General features: G+C 43.9%; 1 protein-coding gene across 5 annotated transcripts in view; it reads left to right on the top strand.

The window, feature by feature from the left end:
• The window catches only part of LOC119656695, a 554,004-nt gene that overhangs the window by 470,722 nt on the left and 64,087 nt on the right, over positions 1-19,195 (top strand). The gene's annotated exons all lie outside the window — the stretch shown is intronic.

Genomic DNA, 19,195 nt, shown 5'->3' with positions numbered 1-19,195 from the left:
CGAATGGTGCAACCCCTCCAATTTTGGCATAAATATTCGGCCCCTGGAATATGGTTGTCATTTTTGCAAAGGCTCGAGCCTATTCCATAATAGGCTTTCCCAAAAACGCAATTGAGCCCAATCTTCCTTCCATGGCTGGCCCACCTGTGAAGATTCTCCAGTTTGCAATCCCAAAAGACTTGTAACCATTTGTCAACCAATCTTGCCGTTTTAACCCCGAAAAAAAAGGCGGCAGAATTTGGAGGAGGCAGCCTCATACTTTAGCAACCGATTCTTTAGATCTGTATCAGTAGACACTTGCTGTCTCGAAGATGCATGCTTATATCAAATGGATTTCATTATGGATGTGAACATCCAACCATCCAGATGTGGTAAAAGTCCTCTGTTCTTGCCGATTGCAGTCCATCAGACCGGACATTCTGTAGGATCCTAATATGGTCCTTAGTTTCACGTTAGCTTGGAGTCGATACACATTCCTAAATATTTAACTGATTATAGTAGCGGGAATTCAACCCTGATAACCACCTAACATTTCTAGTGAACATAACTAGTCCAATGTTCCTAGCGTTTACCATGAGTCCGTTACAAGAACACCGATTGTTGCAGTGTTGCATTTGTATCCTTAAGGAGGCAAAGTAAAGTCACAGAGCAATATGGTGAGACGGTACACCCGCTTCATAATCCTGTCCGCTTTACAGCACTATCCCCGAATAGCGTAGGTTGGAAGTCTTGCTTTACAACACTCCTCTAAATTGCTTATGACAAGTGTATTATAAAAGGTCGCGTGAAAGGTACGATATCCAGACGGCTGTGTCACTTAGAGTAACACCATTCTGGCGTGGAACCCTGAGACATGGTTCCTCCTGATAGAAGCGCAGTTCACGCTGTCAGCCGCCACTAAATTTAACCACACACTGGTTAAGGAGTCGATCGCGCTCGTCGCTAATGTACTAAAGGCTCCTACGCCCGTTTAATTGACTAAACCATCAGGGACTTGCCAATAACTTAGACAGCAAAACTGAATCACTTGCTGACACTCCCCGCTCTTCGCAATTAGCGGCATCAAATTCCACGCCCATTACAACTTAGGACTACAGGAAAATAGTCTTGGATTGTACCGGACTTTTTCATGGCAATCCATTTTGACTGATATCAGTGTGTATTAGGCATAGATTTCCTACTCCACTATGGGTTGCTGGTGGATATGTGCTGGTAGATCCCACAAGCTCCTTTAGATTATCTGAGAAAATTGCAATCGGCGCAAAGAACTACACACTTTCCATCATTTTGGAAAACGTTACCAATCCACCCATTCGTACACTCCTCTAAAAATACCGTAGTATTACTACCGAATGTAATATTTCCCAGCCAATTAAGCATGATGTTCAGCACCACAATGACAATACTGATTCTCCAATCTTCTCAAAGGTGCGTCCTCTACCATACCAGACGGGACAAATTCACCGAATTAATTAAGCAGGGTATATTACCCTTCCAGAAGATGTTTGTCATCTCCACTTCGTCTGGCCTGACCTTGCGATTATTGTCGCCTGAATACTCAGACGATTCCGGACCTGGGGTACCAGTTTCAATTGTTCAAGACTTTGCGCATTACTTATCAAACTACCGTGTTTTCTCAACCTTTGACCTCGCCAAGGCTTAACACCAAATCTCTGTAGCACCCGAAGATATTCCCAACACAGGAATTTACAAACCTTTTAGACTTTTTTGCCTCTTCAATGCGGCGCAAACCTTCCAGAGATTCATCCCCTCTGTACTACAAGACTTAGACTTCCAGTTCGTCCACTTCTTCTAAACGTTTAAAGTGATTTTCTTTAACCATTCCATCACCCCTGACGGTGTATAACCCGACCCAGACAAAGGGCAGATTGTCAGCTTTCCGCTGCCTAAGGCTTTCAAAGAATTTGGAAGTTTCTTGAGCATGATAAACTACTACCATTGTTTCCTGCCTAAAGCCACTCACCACGAGTCCCTCCTTAACGTCTTCCTGTGTGGCCCTAAAACCAAGGAATCTCGGAAAGTAGTGTGTTCTGCAGGAGTTGTCCAAGCATTTCAGACCACCGCTGGTAGACGTTACACTTTTGACATTCCCTCAACAGGATGCACCCCTAGCCATCTCAAACACCACAGTAGGTACTGCTCCTTGCCAGATGGTGGACCAAAGTTGGCAGCTCTCCTTTTAGAACAGTTGAATCCCGTCCAAACACTTACGATCGTGAATTACTGAGCCGCCTGCTCGATCTGGATGAAGGCACTTTGTACGTCTCGGGTGGTTCTTCCCATGATGTCAATATCGTCAGCATAGGCCAGTAGTTGGGTGGACTTAAAGAGATGGTACCTCTTGCATTTACCTCAGCATCACGAATCACTTTCTCGAGGGCCAGGTTAAAGAGGACAAGTACCGATCGGTGATTGGTTTATACGATCGCAATATTTCTGAAAGAAATTACAGCCCCTGTGGAGAGTGCTGTTCCCGCTGTAATCAACACATACCTGTGAAAGTAGTTTGAATCTACTCTCTTCTGGGAGCTCAAAAAGCTACTATGATTTAAATGCTAGCGGACAACCGCATACCATCCGTAGTGCAATGGGATACTGGAACTTTGGCGTTGGCAGCTGAAGGCAGCCATTATGAAGTGCAACGATCCGTTCTTATCGCGGGTCTTGCAGGAAGTTTACTGGCAGCCCTGCTAATCTCGTGAACAGGGAGAACCTACGACTCGCCAACAACCTGGTCCTCGACATGAAAATCAGGTTTGGACTAACCGGGTTATTCCGCCTGCCACGGGAGATTGTTCGCAAATTGAAGCCACTTCTACAATCTCGTCACGCACAGCCAGCGGTCCACACCCCTAGGAATACTTGAAATCTGCACCCACTTTCTGGTGCGGACTGATGCTATCCGAATGCCGCTACACCCACCATACAAAGACCCCTATAAGGTCGTCAAGCGTGAGAGCATATGTCCCGTCTGTCGTCTGACGTCGTTGGTGTGAAGCCCAAGACGATCTCCTTAGATAGGGGGAAGATAGCACTGAAAAGAAGAGTGATCACCGCATCTGCTTTGATATCTGCAGTCGACCGGTACTACAGGTTCTCTCGCCAAACCCCCTCGACTACAGCTGAGAACGAAGCGCTGTGGCAGAGCAGTACTTAACACCCGAATTGAATGCCCATTTTAGAAGCTTAAGGAACACTATTCTGGTTGCCAAAGTCCAAATTCTGGGTTAAGGACTATATACGCCTGTCCGCTCTGAGTGTGCCAATTTTGGATGCTGCCTGGGAAGTGCACATCAAGCAGACGGTTTGCCATTTCGTCAAAGCTTTCTGTATGCCTACCGCTTTATAAACGTAAGCTATGCACCTGCCATATTCCTTAAAAAAGATCAGCTTCAATTTCCAGGTCGCCTCAAGCGAGTTATTTTTTTCGCAAAAGCGTCTCCATGGTAATTATTTAGCCGACCTTAGGTTCTTCTTTAGAAGCTTTTTGAGTCTCTTCATACCAATTCCAGCCAATTGCTGGTCATTCTCCTCTATTTTATCAAATCTGAATTTCGCCTTGGTGTTTTATCCTTCTTGGCGTACTGAGTGGACAGTTCTTTTCGAAAGCTACCCTCATACTAGTTAGGTTATGATCATCTGAGTTATTTTTTCAATCTTAGCCACGGATTTGATGCGCCTCCAAAGGGTCGTAACCCGGCCATTGGGCACTAGTTGTTTCGTCACCTAATTTACCTTCCGCCGATTCTGAAATGGATCGGTTGGAGGTAGAACCATGCCCATTATGAAATTAATGATCCTAAGATCTAGGTCTGGACACTCCGGCAAATGATGCCATATCAGGGGATGCCACCGCTCACTTGACTGCATTGAAGAAAGTGGGCTCGTTTGTTTAAGTTGAAGATCTAATGTCCTTTCCCTACCAGATGTTCTAATAATCTGCTTTCCCTCATGATAATGTTAGAACTCCACTAACAGGTATGGTAGGAATTATCATCGCAACCAATCCTTATGCGGTCGTTAACCAACATACTCTTGAGGCCTTTTGAAACCACCATGTAAGAGCGGGGTTGAGTACCTCCATTGGCATACAATAGGCCAGCTTGTTGGAAGTTTAAGCCCTTGATGTTATTCTGGATAACAACTCACAGCGCAGCTTGATGCCTTCCGATGGTGGAGTCCTTATAGCATGGAGGAACTTTCTCCTAAGCTGTTTATACTACTCGGCATCGTATCGAAGGGAATTGATGTTGTCATTAAAGACCCATCCATTGGCTTCGATAGCTTTGACTATAAATGAAGATTTTTCGTTGCCTACCGAGCCTTCTACGCTTCCCTTTGGACTGAGAAGTTAGGATCGCTGTTGTTTGGAGTCACATTTGGCCGCAATTGCCCCAGACAATATTTTTCCCCTCAATCTCAATGCTCCGAAGAGAGTAAAGCCGAAGGCTGTCGCAGCCAAGTCAAAAATTTACTTTGTGGGGGTGGCGCTATGCGTGCTCAAAATCCTCAAATCGCTATACAGTGCAAGGACTTAGACGTGGTAACTTATAAGGCAAAAATCCACATTATCTTAACAGAGCAATTCAAACTTCAGGACTCAGAGAAGGCCTCGGAAAAGGCGTATGGAGGCACCCAGAGGGTGACCTTCCAGATAGCAGCAAGGGCAATGTGGAAGATACTGAGAAATGTCCACGTGTTGTGGTTAGTGCTTCAAGTGTCTTTTGCATGGATATCTGGCGAGGGTATGCACACGCGCAATTGATCGGTCTGACCGATGCAGACGGCAAAGGATCACATTGCCTAGGAATGAACCTTAGTCGCTTAAGTCCTGCTCTCGACCAACTATGAATCGAAAGTACAAGTAGTAATTATAAGCGCACCCCAATAGTGTATGAGTAGCCGACCAGATACGTGGAACGGCTTTTTGGGCTCGGGGTGACCAAGGCTTACAGGAATATATGAGGCAACCTACAACTGGGCAAAAATAGAAACAACATCTACGCCTACAATATATATGTTCCTCCAAGCTTGACGATGGCTGAAATCGAGGGATTGATCTTGGACGCATAAGGACCCCTTAGTGGGGTGTAGAGCGTCAATCACATCATTTCGCTTCCAGTTCGTTGAAATTCGCTTCAGCTCCCTCACGACCTCTCGAGATGCTGGCACTCCTCCTCTACTATTCTGCACCAAATGCTCTTGGATCGAACCACACGTCGCTCCTCTTAGGAGAGTGAAATCCACTGCTGCAATTGTCGCCTCTTCTTAAAGTGCTTAAAGTGCTTCGGATAGGGACTGACCTCACGGCATGTTTCAATGTTGAGAAATCCGCCCATTAATTTAAATAAATAAATTTAATTTAAATAAATAAATTTAATTTAAATAAATAAATTTAATTTAAATAAATAAATTTAATTTAAATAAATAAATTTAATTTAAATAAATAAATTTAATTTAAATAAATAAATTTAATTTAAATAAATAAATAAATTTAATTTAATTTAATTTAAATAAATAAATTTAAGATACAATAGGAAAAAGACCCCTGCATCGGTGTGCAAATATCTTGGGTTTCATATGAGTTGTTTCCAGTGTATCTGATGCATTCAGCTATATCTTTTTCGATTACTCACATCAACATTTGTTAGCGTGCAACAGTACAAGTTTACGGTACCCCTCAAGTTCCCAGTAGTGCTATCTACAGCACTTTATCTGCATACGATCTGAAGAGCTGTCTCCTTGTCTTCATCAAATTAGTTATATATAGTCAAGAGAACCAGACTCTTCGAGTTCCCACATACTACTTTTGGCCTGTGCAATGCGACGTCCACCTTCCAAAAATGTATCCACGCGTACTACGAAACTGCTTCACACACTTGGATGATATTCTGGTCACCTCTTCCACCGAGATCGAACATTTGCCACATCTCAAAAGCATTGTGTAATGCCTCCTCAACAATGACCTTCTTCTTAACGTTGAAAAATGTAAATTTCTTCAGCAGCAGACGAAATTTATTAGGCATTCCATCACCCCTGAAGATGTACATCTCGATCCAAACAGGCTGTAAGCGATGGTCAGCTTTCTGCTGCCTAAGAAGGTCAAATACTTTGGAAGGTTCTTGAGCATGATAACTTACTAAAGCCTTCCAAGGAATCACGGGAGGTTGTGTAGTCTCCAAAACCCGCCCAAGAGTTTGATACCACCAGGCAGTAACAGGTAGACGTTACACTTTTGACATTCCCTAAATAGGATGCACCCCTAGCTGTGTTCGTCGATGCCTCAGACATCGCAGTAAGCGCTGCCTCTTCACCAACTCGTGAACCAAAGCTGGCAGTCTTCTTCTCAAAACAGTTAAATCTCGCTCAAAGGAATTTCAACGCCTACGATTGCGAATTAATAGCCACGCATATGATCGACATGTGCTCCCATCTTTCCCTTGAAGGCAGGCCATTCATCTCGTTCACGGACCATAAATCTATAACTTTTGCCTCACGACAGAAGCCCGACCAGGGTCCTCTTGCCAACTTCGGCATTTAACCTCCATCAACGAATTTATATCGGATATTCAAAATTTGTCCTGACATTGCTGATGCTTTGTCCTAGATCTTTGAGATCAACATCCCAGCCACAATCAATTCGGCGATCGACGCGTCCCAGATGGATGACGCAATTCTTCAGAGCCTGTAGCCGGCCTCGAAATATAAGATTAAGGAGATCCCCATCTTCGACTCACCTTCCTCTCTCTACAGAGAAATCTCCATAGGGGCATAGGCTATAAATTTCGCCCGCTTTTCGCAAGAAAGTACCTTGAGCACGTAGCCACCAGTTAGTATTTCACCAATTCATAGACGAAGACTTGAATTCTTGGATCAGAGAGTGTATTACATGCCGGAAGCTTAAGGTCGCTTCCACGCCATACAACTTGACAGTGTAGACCCTTTGCAAGGCTCACACGTTTACAAGTACCGATCAGTGATCGGTTTATGCGGTCGGAATATCTCTGAGGAAATTACAGCACAATCATGTGCTGAGCCCTTGTGGAGAGTGGTTCACGCTTTGGTGTTGTGGCGCTGTAATCTTCAAAGGCCAGAGAGTTCAAATCTACTCTCTGAGAGCTCAAAAAGCTCCAAGGATTTAAACGCCAGCGCAGAACCGCACACCATCCGCAGTATAAAGAGAAACTGGAACTTTGGCAAGGGAGCTAAAGACAGCCATTATGGGGTATGACAATTAGTCCTGATCGCGGGTCTTGCCTTTTATTTTGCTTGGCCTCCGTACAGGCGTCCGCGAGGAGTTTACTGCCAGCCCTGCTAATCTGGTGTGCTGGAACCTACGACTCGCCAGCAACTTAGTCTTCGACATGAGAGGCGGATTTGAACTGACCGGATTAGTCCACCTGCCACGGGAGGTGCTAAATTGAAGCCACCTCCGCAATTACGTCCCGCGCAGCTGGAGGTTCACACCCCAAAGGACACATATATATTCCGCATATGTACACCCAGGGCATCTATTCCCTCTCTTACTAGAGTGGAAATCCAAAAGTTATCTAGGCCAGTAAATTTATATTTATAGGACGAATTAAGTACCCATTACTATTTTGAATACCGAAATCCAGTTTCTGGGTTAAGGGCTCTATACCACTGTTCGTTCAGATGCTGCCTGGGAAGTGCACATCAAGCAGATGGTTTGTCATTTCGTCATAGCTTTCTGGATGCCTATCCTCCTGCCATATTCCTTGACAAATATCAGCTGCAACTTCCAGGTTGTCTCAAGCGATAATTATTTAGTCGACCTAATATTCTTCTTCAGAGGCTTTTTGAGCCTCTTCATACCAATTCCTCTATTTTATCAAATCTGAGTTCCAGCTTGGTGTTGTATCCTTTTTGGCGTACTGAGTGGACAGTTCTTTTCCAAAACTTCTCTCCTACTAGTTATGTTTTGATGCCTGAGTTGTTTTTTCAATCCTAGCAATGGATTTGATTCGCCTCCAAAGGATAGTAACCCGGCTACTGGGTACTAGTTGTTTCGTCGCCAAATCTGCCTTCCGCCGATCCTAAAATGGAGCGGTTGGAGATGGAACCATGCCTATAACGAAATTAATGGTCCTAGGATCTGGGAGTGTGACTCAGTTCAATATTCTCCATACTCCGACAAGAGATAAAATATCAAGGGATGTCACCGTGATATGGGAAACTCTCACCTGACTAAATTGAAGAAACTGAGTTCATTGTTCAAGTTGAGGATCTGAAGTCCTGTCCTTATCAGATGTGCTAATAATCTACTTTCCTTCATGATAATATTAAAACTCCACCAACAGGTATGGTAGGAATTATCATCGCAACCAATCCTCATGAGTTTATCACTGGCATACTGGTTAGTTCTTAAGAATCTTCCACTAGGAACTTCGCCCTTGTCGTGGAGACGCGGTTGTTAACCAAGAGGCCTTTTGAAACCATCATGTAAGAGCGCAGTTGAGTACCTCCATTGGCATACAATAGGTCAGCTTGTTGGAAATTTAAGTCCTTAATTCCCCCCAACAACCCATGATTCTTATATGAGAAATATCATCTATTGATCCAATGGCTGATTTGTGCAGAGGCCTCTTTACAATGGTGCACATTCATTCCGGAAATGTGGTACCTCATCTATCCTTCAGATGTAGATGTTGCGGGCTACACATCCCAGCCCCGTCACCCCTCCCCCCCCCCCCAAAAGGCCTTAGGTCAACCGTTCAAAAGTGATGATTCCAAGCCCGTAATACAAGTGGCAACCTTTTTTATTCCCGAACCTCCCTAATACCCGGATTAGGAACGCTTGATGCTTTCCAATGGTGGAGTCCTTATAGCATGGAAGAATTTTCTCACAAGTTGTTTGTACTGTTCAGTATCGTAACCAAAGAGAATTGATGTCGTCATAAAATACCCATTCATTGGCTTCGATAACCTTCACTATAAATGAAGGTTTATTGTTGCCTATGGAGCCTTCTTGGGATCGCTGTTGTTTCAAGTCGCATTTAGCCGAAAATGCAACAGATAACCTACTTTCCCCAAAATCAATGGTCTGAAGAGAGTAAAGGCTCCCTCAGCCAAATTCAAAATTTACTTGGTGAGGGTAGCGCCGTGACTGCTCAAAAGCATCAAATCACTATACAGTGCAAGGACTTAGACGGGGTTACTTATAAGACAGATATCTGCACTGTCTTACCAGACACCCAGATAATGACCTTCCAGCTAACAGCAGAAGCAGTGCGGAAGATGCTGAGGAATGTCCACATGGGATGGTTAGTCTATCGCCCTTGTATGGATATCTGGGAGAGATATGTACACTTGTTGTTGATCGGTCTGACCGATGCAGACGATATGGCGAAAAGGATCACGTTGCGCTGGAAAGAACCCCAGTCACACGTACGGTCGCTCAAACCCTGCTCTCGACTACCTACGAATTGACAGTGCAAGTGGTAATAATAAGCGATACGGAGGGGGCGGCTTTTTGGGTTCGCAGTGACCAAGCCAAGGTATGGAATGTATAAAGCTACCTATAACTAGGCAAAAATATAAAGGGCGTATACGTCTGTGGTGTATATGCTCCTCCAAGCTTGTCGTTGGCTGAATTCGAGGGATTGGCCTTGGATGCGAAAGGACCTCTTGGTGGGGTATTGCGCTTCAACCACACTTACACACCATCGCTCGTTGAAATTCGATTTAGCTCCCCCCACGACCGAGATGTTGGCACTCCTCCTCTACTATTCTGCACCAAATGCTCTGGAGTCGACCCATACGTCGTCCATCTTAGGAGAGTGGAATCCACTGCAGCAATCCAATTGTCGCCCCTTCTTAAAGTGTTATCTCTCCTACCGCAACGTCCACAGCGCTTCGGATAGGAACTGACCTCACGGCATGTTTTAATGTTGAGAAATTCGCTCATTAATTTATATAAATAAATTTTATTCAAATAAATGAATTTAGTTTAATTTAAATAAATAAATTTAATTTAAATAAATTTAAATTTAAATAAATAAATAAATTTAATTTAAATAAATAAATTTGCGATACAATAGGAAAAAGAGCCCTGCATCGCTGTGCAAATATCTTTGGTTTCATATGAGTTGTATCCAGTGTATCTGATGCAATCAGCTATATCTTTTTCGATTACTCACATCAACATTTGAAGAATTTGTTAGCGTGCAACAGTACAAGTTTACGGTACCCCTCAAGTTCCCAGTAGTGCTATCTACAGCACTTTATCTGGTTTTCCCATCACAACAAATTTACTTTTTGCCTCATTTCTCCCCATGAGTGAGTTCAGCTTTTTCAATTTCCTATTATGAGTTTTTAAATGTTTCAAAATGATTTTTTTTTTTTTTACTATTCTACTTCCCGTTAATGGAGTTTTCATCGGAATAGAATAGCATGAACCCTGCAGTGCAACTACAAGAGCGCTACCAGATATTTCCGCTGCAGAGGTCAAAGGTTCAGTGGTAATTATTAATCTTTTCTGGTAAATTAATTTGAAAGTGGAGTAGTTGAAGGTGTAGCTTTAAAATAAAACAAATTAGTGGTTGGAACAGGAAAGAAGCACAAGAATTAATCTGTTTTGCTGATTAATAAGTCCGGGCAGGGAGGTGAGATGTGGGCCAGGCTAATTCCTCTATTAATTGTTGTTATTTATCAAATGGATTCCAGCGGTTGACTGGTCTTTGTGGGTGCTGATTTGGGTTTGAGAGCGGTAATGTAATGAGCAATTGACCTTAAGGTAGTTTGAAACTCGGTTAGTTGAAAAATATTTAATGGACTGGTAGCTTACGATAGATGGATTATGTATTAAGAACATGGGAGAAATTAGGCCATTAGGGTCAGGTAGAACATAAAGTTTATACCAAAAATTCTTGAATGAAAGGAGTCTCGTTATCGTTCGAATTGGGAGCTTTCTTGCAAGCGAGCAAGTATACCACGCCTAGGCGTCATCATTATCGTTTCGAAGAAGTATGGTTAAGCACTCTCCAGGCCTTTCTGAGAAGCCTACACTCCTCCTCTACTGTTCTGCGCCGTGTTCTTCTAGGGCCTATCTTTCTTTTGCTAATCAAGCTGCTGATGGTATGGTCAGAATAACCATTCAGTCTGGCAACCTCAAAAGTTTGCTTCGTCTCTTTCATTACTCCCTCCGAGGAAGAGTTAACACCCGGTAAATCATGCAGTTAAAAGAGGCGACTTTATGCTGATAAGCGTGGTTCAAAGTGCTGGGATAACCCCTCTGGGGTCCGTCAGTTTTCTGTAGGTTTCCAGGTCTACTTTCTTTTGATTCCTTTTCAACAGCAGGTCCTAAAAAGTAATTGACCTTCCTTTTCCACCTCCACGGTGAACTTGATACTGATGTACAGTTTATTGAAGAACGCGGGCATTCGTTCCACGTCATCGTTCTTGATGACAACGCAGATATCGTCCACATACCTCCTCGAAAAACTTGGCATTCATAGTAGATCTTGGCATACCTCGCTGATGAACAGAAAAAGGCAGTTCCCCATAGGGGCTCCTTTACATCCTCCAAGTAAAGGAAAAACCAATGGGGAGGGGCTTAAAATGGGACATCAGTTTAGCTCAAAAAGCAACTTTAGCAGAAACGAATTTGAAAGGTTGACGTCATCTCTATTGCTGTACGTCTGAGCTCGTATACATTCAAGGAAAGTTTTATTGACATTCTCATCTAGGTTTACTTTGACGGTTATATTTCACTATTCATTTGATTGGCATTGCTTCGAGAAGCTTCTAAATGTCTCCTCTCCTGATATGCGGAAATTTGCAACACTACACCCTTCTTAGGTCTTGTTCGTCCCAATCTAAGTTTCTCACCCTCGGCAGCGCTGCTCTGATATTTTGTCAATCGATCCAAATATATAACCTTCAGTTTTGTCCCCCACCCCCATTGCAGGCATCATGGGTATCTATGTTCATTTCAGAAGAGTTGACATGTATTTCGTACCGGGTCTTCACGAGGTGAATCGCCAAAGGAATTTTGTTTCCCATAGATTCTTATATTATGTCCCGATCGGATTCATAGTCTTCCGGATCCATCATCTTCTGCGGTGATCGTCCAAAGAGGAGGTCTCCAGGAATCCAGATATTTTTACCGAAACGAATTCTGGACCGGGTTTCTTCAGTTTCTGCAAGCAACAAAGTCTTGTGGGCCAGCAGTATACGTTGGTCCCAACCTAATTGTTCTTCGCTGACCAATTTAGATAGATTCGCATTCAAAGTCCTGTTGAACAGTCCGACCATTCCGTCCGATTGTGCGTTTAATGATATTGTCCTGATTTTTAATCCGTTTCCATTTTAATATTCCGTCACCCAGTTCAAGGGAGTTCCATTCGACCCAGTAGTTTTTCAGGACTTCGCTTCGCTCCTATATATCTTTCCACTCAGGACCTTCCCCTTGATTCATTCGGGTTTATGGTCAGCAACCGATGAACAATCTCGAAGTTGTATGATTGAAGTCTTTGGTAACACCGTGCGACTTGGCTTTCGGAGTCTTTGAATTGAAGCAACCATTTTAGCGATGACTGATCCGTTTCCAGAATAAACTTTTCGCCATAGAAACATTTGTGGAAATACTAAGTTCCGTCAGCCAATAATTCCCTGGGAGCTATACAATGATTTCAGTCGAACTTTGAAAGTACCCTCCCATGTCCATCGGTTTGCTGCGAGAGTACTGCTCCGCCTCCAGCGTTGCTTACGTCAGTAACCACAAAGCCCTAAAAGGGAGACTCACACAGATGTCTTTTCAATTCTTCAAAGGGTTTTTGGTGTTCGTCATTCCAAGTGAGTTCTCTGTCCGTCTCCGTTAGCTGTTGAAGATAATGCGCAGCACTGGCAAATCCTTTGACAAATCGACAGTAATATGTTGCTAATCCCAGGAAACTATGTATTTGATATTTATCCTTCAAAATAGGCCAATTCATTGCAGCACGCGTTTTCTCTGGATTCGTTTTGACGCCTTCTCTATAGAACAGTGAACATTTCTATGGATTGAAACCCTTCTTGTAAGTCTTTCATGCGCTCCTCGGTCGACCTCCCGATGACAATGGTATCATCTAAGTAGACAAGGCAGGTTTTCCTATTGAGACCGCGCAGCGTAGAATTTATCAGTCCTTTGAACGCCGCTATTATGTTGCAAAGTCAAAACGGCATAACGTTGAATTGCCATAAGCCATTGCTCACGGTAAAAATGGCTTTCCCTCAGGCATAATTCAATTCACACCAAGTCTAGGTGTTCCGAGTTCCGAGCTATCATGAACCGTTTCTGAGAAAATTGCGTGTGGCAGACAGACAGAAGAAGGTAATCGCCCACAACTTAGGAATACGCCTCAGTCATTGCAGGGTCGTATAGGTAACAGATTCGACTGGTAGAGCGGCAATACGACCAGGTGATCCAATACTGTGAATCAGACAGCCAGCATCTTTGTATGGGCGAAAATGAACTGGGTATATGTGACAGTCTATTACGCCCCACCAAGTCTGACACTGTCCGAGTTCAAAGAAATGCTTGACAATCTTGTTCACGACGCAAAAGGGTCGTAGTTCAATGGTGATTGCCGGTGACTTCAATGTTTGGACCCTTAAACGGGGTAGCAGAGAAGCAAATAAAAGGGGTGCAATTGGATATCTGATCAACGAAGATGTTATAAATATCTTTCGCAAATTGAGGTCGACCTCAATCGTAGGCCTACCCTTTGTCAGTCCTCCACAGGCGTTTGGTACGTCCTGGTGCGTTAACGAGGACTACTCCCACAGCGATAAGCAGGCAATCTTCTTTGAGCTCTGAGTGGAACCACAGGGCAGAGAAGCATCTTGCCCGGAGCTGATATCGATGGCAGGCTGGTCTGCAAAAGCTTCCAATAAGCAGCCTTTCATAGAGGTGTGGTTAGACAAATCCAATAAGCCAGTTGCGTATACGGAAAGAACTACCCATGTGACCCACCAATGCTTCCCCAAAGCATATGACGCGTTCAGATCCGGTGATGCTCTTTCCCCAGTAGAATGCCAAACTCAGGTGCACTAGTAAACTGGTCAGCCTTCGATCAGCCTGCCACCGAGCGGCTGAGAGGGCGGTAGGTAGAATCGATCGAAAAAGAGCGCGCCTATAAAAAAGCCCACCGCCACGCCATTCAAGAAGATAGTACTAATACACTTCCAGCGATCTCTGAATGTGACAGCAATATCGCTTGTCAGTTGGAGCTGCTGAGGATTTGCAGTAGAAATGAAGACACAAGACCCTTGAGTTTGCCTTTAAATAAAAACCGACCAGGTTCGTTGAGTTGTTCAAAAGGTGCACGTCCGAGTGAATATTTCCTGTGGCATAGAAACGTTAGAAATAAGTACCACTGCCTAAGGCTAGTAAAACTTCAGGTGATCCAACCTGCTACAATACATTACCCCTGGTTATTGAGAGCCAAAAAGGCCACTCAGGTCGATAGTATGATTTCTGTAAAGCCAGATCAACCATTGATGCCTTCAAATTGGTTACTAGCTTGGCCGAAGATGCGATTCATGGATGGTATGGGAGCAAATATTGCGTGGTAAGGGACCAGAACGGAGCCTCTGATATGATACCGATGGCGGACCCCAGGAGTAGGTTGTCCCCGCAGGTGTCCCACAGAACTTGTACTTAAACCACTGCCGTAGAACATCATGCACAACGATATTCTTAATCTTTTCATTCCGGAGGAAACCACGATAATGGGTTAGGCCACCAACATAGCGCTGGTTGTAGTCGCAACAATTAAAGGGGTCACATCTCTGCCACCTACTTGATGACGGACCATAATAATTGGGAAGCAACTTCCTTCCACGGTTATAATCCACGGACCTCTCACTCTTGGACCCTTGGACCTAACATACAAAAGTAAACTTGTAGTTTCGTCGTAGTAAGTTAGTTCCTAACTCGTCCAGACTTAGGCGGACTCTCTCAATTCTTGAACAGAGCCTGGTTTAGCCTCGGCCACGCTGTTCCCGGGGCAGAGGTGAGGCAGCGTCTGATGAGTTGACGAAACCGCTGGTCTAATTTTTGCTGAGTTATACTTTATCGAAGTGACCAGTGCAGCTAAGAGTTGGCAAGAAAGTTCTGGTCTAACACTTGCGGAGCAGAAAACAGAAGCGGTCTTCATCGTCAAGTGCGGTATTCAAATTGGGAACGATATCATCACTTTCAAGTCGACAATCATATACCTGAGAGTGATAATACACACGAAGCTCAGTTAAAAGCAATATGACCCTCGCAAGGATGACACCGACCGTCAACATCAACCGTGCAACATCCGATATCCGGTCTAGGCCTGCCTTAATAAGGAACTGCAGACACCCAGGTTTTCCGCCAAGGTCCAATTCAATATTCCTAAAAGGTGTCTGCCGTCCTGACCTATCCATCCACTCCATCTCAGGCAGGGTCTGCCTCGTCTCCTTTTTCTACCATAGATATTGCCCTTACAGACTTATAGGGCTGGATGATCAGGCGTTGAGCATCAGTTGATGAATTTCTTTCTGTAGCTGGTAGCCTCCATACTTAACCAATTCGGCTGTAATTACACCGCACCTGGCGACTCATGGTTTTTAATCCCCATCATTTGTTGATGCTTCATCTCCAGGTCCTCTGTTGACTGCGGTTATTGCGGCATCCATTTCCCTCTTATAGGTGTCGCGGAGGGTTGTATTGTGGATGGTTTCAGTATTCACTCTCACCTGGTTGTCAGAGGGGATTGTAGGTGGTGTCATAATTCAAGCTCGGAGCACTATAATAATAATAATAATCGTTGGCGCAACAATCCATATTGAATCAGGGCCTTGAACTGTGTTAGAGCACTTCAGCGCCCGGAGCACTATGCCAACGAGATAGTGATCCGCGTCTATATTGGCCCCCCTGCTCTGAGAGGTGGCGACGTTCAATCGGCACGTGGTCAATTTGGTTGGAAGTGGTCCCGTCTGGAGAGACCCACGTATGCTTGTGTCCGTTATCATTGGCATCCCTATGTAAGCTTAGGAGCCAACGTATCGCCTAAATACGGGCTCCGTCCCTACTTGACTGTTGAAATCTCCTAGTATGGTTTTAATATCATACTTGAGGCAGGCTTCGAGGGTCCGCTCAACTCCCTCGTAAAAAGTATCCTTCTCCGGCTCTGCAGTCTCCTCTATAGGGGCGTGCGCAAACGCAGAATCCATAGCCTTTCGCTTATATTTTCAAAGCCGATAACATCAGGTTTCATTAATATATAGTGTAGCGGCTTTTCCTCAGGAAACCGGTCCTTGTCCATCGCATCTCTTGCAACGCTCTTACATCAGCTTTATATTGGGGCAGGGTATCGGTTAGCTGCTCAGCAACATTCGGTCTATACAGGGAGCGCATGTTCCATGAGAAAATGCGCAAATCGTTAATCCGTTGTTGTTGCCGGGTTCTTCGTTTTGAAATCCATCCTGTCCGAGACTCCTTCCGTGGGTTCGTAGCATCGGTTTTCCGTGTATGGATGTGAGACCTCCGTAACCTCCACCTGGAGGGCCAGTTGGTACATTTTGACCGGTTTTCAGGTGCAGGAGATCCGCCTTCATCCTTCTCCGTCTGCAGTTTTTCTTTAAAAAAGAAACTTCCACCGATCACCACATAGAGGCGGAGGTAGGGTTTGGTAGTAGAGCTGTTGCTGTTGGTTTAGCAGACAGGTCCCAGGTTTTATGCTCCATCGTGAGTACCAATCCACGTTTCGCCCTTTAACCTATACTACCCTGCCTTCAGGGATGTCTCAAATGATGCTATATTCGTCATCTCGGGAATAAAGCCGGTTGTCATCTTGGCAAATCCCAGGCATCAGGTGAGGTCAATAATAACCTCACCTAGTTTTTCACAGGACATGGAGGATAATGTCAGTATCTGCCCTGGTTCAAACTGGACACCTCACTCGATTGCCCGCACTGTGATGGAATCCCATAGGATCCAATATCCAAGATTCGTGGAAGAAAAGAGAAAACTGGAAGAAACTCTAGAAGACTTGCTTGTACCAGAAAATCTGATGCTAGAACATCAGGAGGATTGATATGTAATCAACTCCACGTCCGGGTCCATCCAGAGTAAACTGCAACAGGCAGATGGGACGAAAAAAGAGCGGTTACGTACACCACGAATACTAGAAAGGATGTTGTGGTGACACATCGGAGGCGCGAACCTAAACACCATTGTGAATTCGCCATCTGCCGTTGCATTGACTGGAAACAGCTGACGGCCTGACAGGAGACTGGGGTAACAAATGTCAAGAACGACGTTTATCAATCCAGAGGCTCGAATCTTATCCGCCGGCCCGTTGGAGGCTGTAATGTAAAAGCTAAAACACTTATTAAACTAAAACGCTTTTGAATTTTGTTTTTCTTTGTTCAACTAATGTGAATTGTGAAAGAAGAAGAAAAGAAATCAGAGTTATCAGATTTGCTATTAAATGTATTGCCTTCACTCAAAAGCATATTGAGCTAACACTGCTCTGTGTGATTCATACTACAAAAACCAGGCAACCTTCACTGCATCCATACTATTCCCATACATTCAGATCGACACTTATGGCAATATTGCCTTACTAATTATTGCTTGATCGAAAAAATGGCCAAAACCGACAAAAAATAGTCAGCACTAAATCACTTTAATGGCTACAAGCATTCTAACATTCTCTCCACCATTTTAGATCTGGGTGTAATTGCAGAGTGCTTTCTAGATGCCCTCGAGTGCCGCACGTAACACATACTTACTTCTAAGCAGTTCTAAGTGCGGCTAAGCAACCTTGGAGACGTGAACAGCCGAGGTTTCAACGTCCTCCAGTTGCTGCAATAACGCTTCAATAGAGTGCAATGACGCTTGCATTCAAATGACTCTGCGTAACGTTATCTAAGCCTAGGTTGGTTGGCCCTAAGTGCCGTAGTGTGTGCTGAGTTTACTTCCAGTCCTCTCTCAACAGGTGGTTTACCTTTGATCCATAAACAATTCCTTGGCTAATATTTATGGCTGTGGGTTTGTCTTGCACCTACCAAGTGCATCTAGCGACTGCTAACTGGGCGTTAACATTAGATAAGAATTATTCAAGGGAGCGATGGTAATGATGATGACGATATGACGGTCCCTGATGATGGTTATAGGTTTGGAGGATGCTTCAGGTGGCGGAAGCTGAGAAACAATATTTGAACGAAGCGATTAGTAATGGGCCGATACTTGGACAGTCAAGGGAGAGTCATCCGATGATGGATCATAGATCATCGATAGAGTAATTGCTTGTCGAAGATACATCTCGTTGAGCTAAGGTCAGGAAGCGAAGAGCCACCGGTCTGTATGATAACTAAAATGAGAATTTTTTTGGAGGTACTCAGAGTAGGATGAAATCTGTTGAGGGAATAGTGCAGACGTTTTGGATGAACGTCAATTTTTGGACCGATTTCAGCCGAACTATCTAAAATTTTGAAATTGTCCTACATTTATCTTAATGATTCAGTGTAGAAATGCTGCCACAAAATTAGATAGTTGGCAAGCTAATTCGGACTTTGTTTAATGTAAATTAGTGGTGAGAGGTACCTAACAGAAAACATATACCAAAAATGTCCATTCATGGTTGTAAGTGCATTTGAAAATGAATGCCGAAAGTATCTGAACAGCACTTTCCTCAGTTGAAAGTGCCACTCTAATTTAAAAAGTATCTCTCAGAGATCAATATGTAATAGTGCGTGCATTTCTTCATAGTATTCGAGTGTTTGAATACCACTCCTGAAACCAATTAAGACGGAGGAATGGTTATGATTTTTTCTACCTCCGCACAGCTAATTGTGTTAATTGGCAATCATCCTTGCATAACCTGATCAAAATAAAGAAAACTCCGTCAAAGATAGATCAGCAACATCATAATCCCGAGTTGGTATGCTGGTGGTCGTGCAACAAAACCTTTCATTGCTCTAATTAATATACACCAGACTACTCGCAAAGGCTTGGCCTCACGATCAATTGGAACTGAACACTGAAAAAAAATCCCGACTCGATTGTTACAACAGAAGATGGCCGATAGTACGATATTAATAAGATCGTTAGATAATTAACGAGAAACTACGGTCGCAAGGTTCTTTGAGTTGTCTTCTGTTGGTGATTTTGAAGCAATCAACGGAAGAAATG

The sequence above is a fragment of the Hermetia illucens genome, chromosome 5 (assembly GCF_905115235.1).
Source record: "Hermetia illucens chromosome 5, iHerIll2.2.curated.20191125, whole genome shotgun sequence".
NCBI classification, from domain to species: Eukaryota; Metazoa; Arthropoda; class Insecta; order Diptera; family Stratiomyidae; genus Hermetia; species Hermetia illucens.
This window is presented reverse-complemented; position numbering and strand designations above follow the sequence as displayed.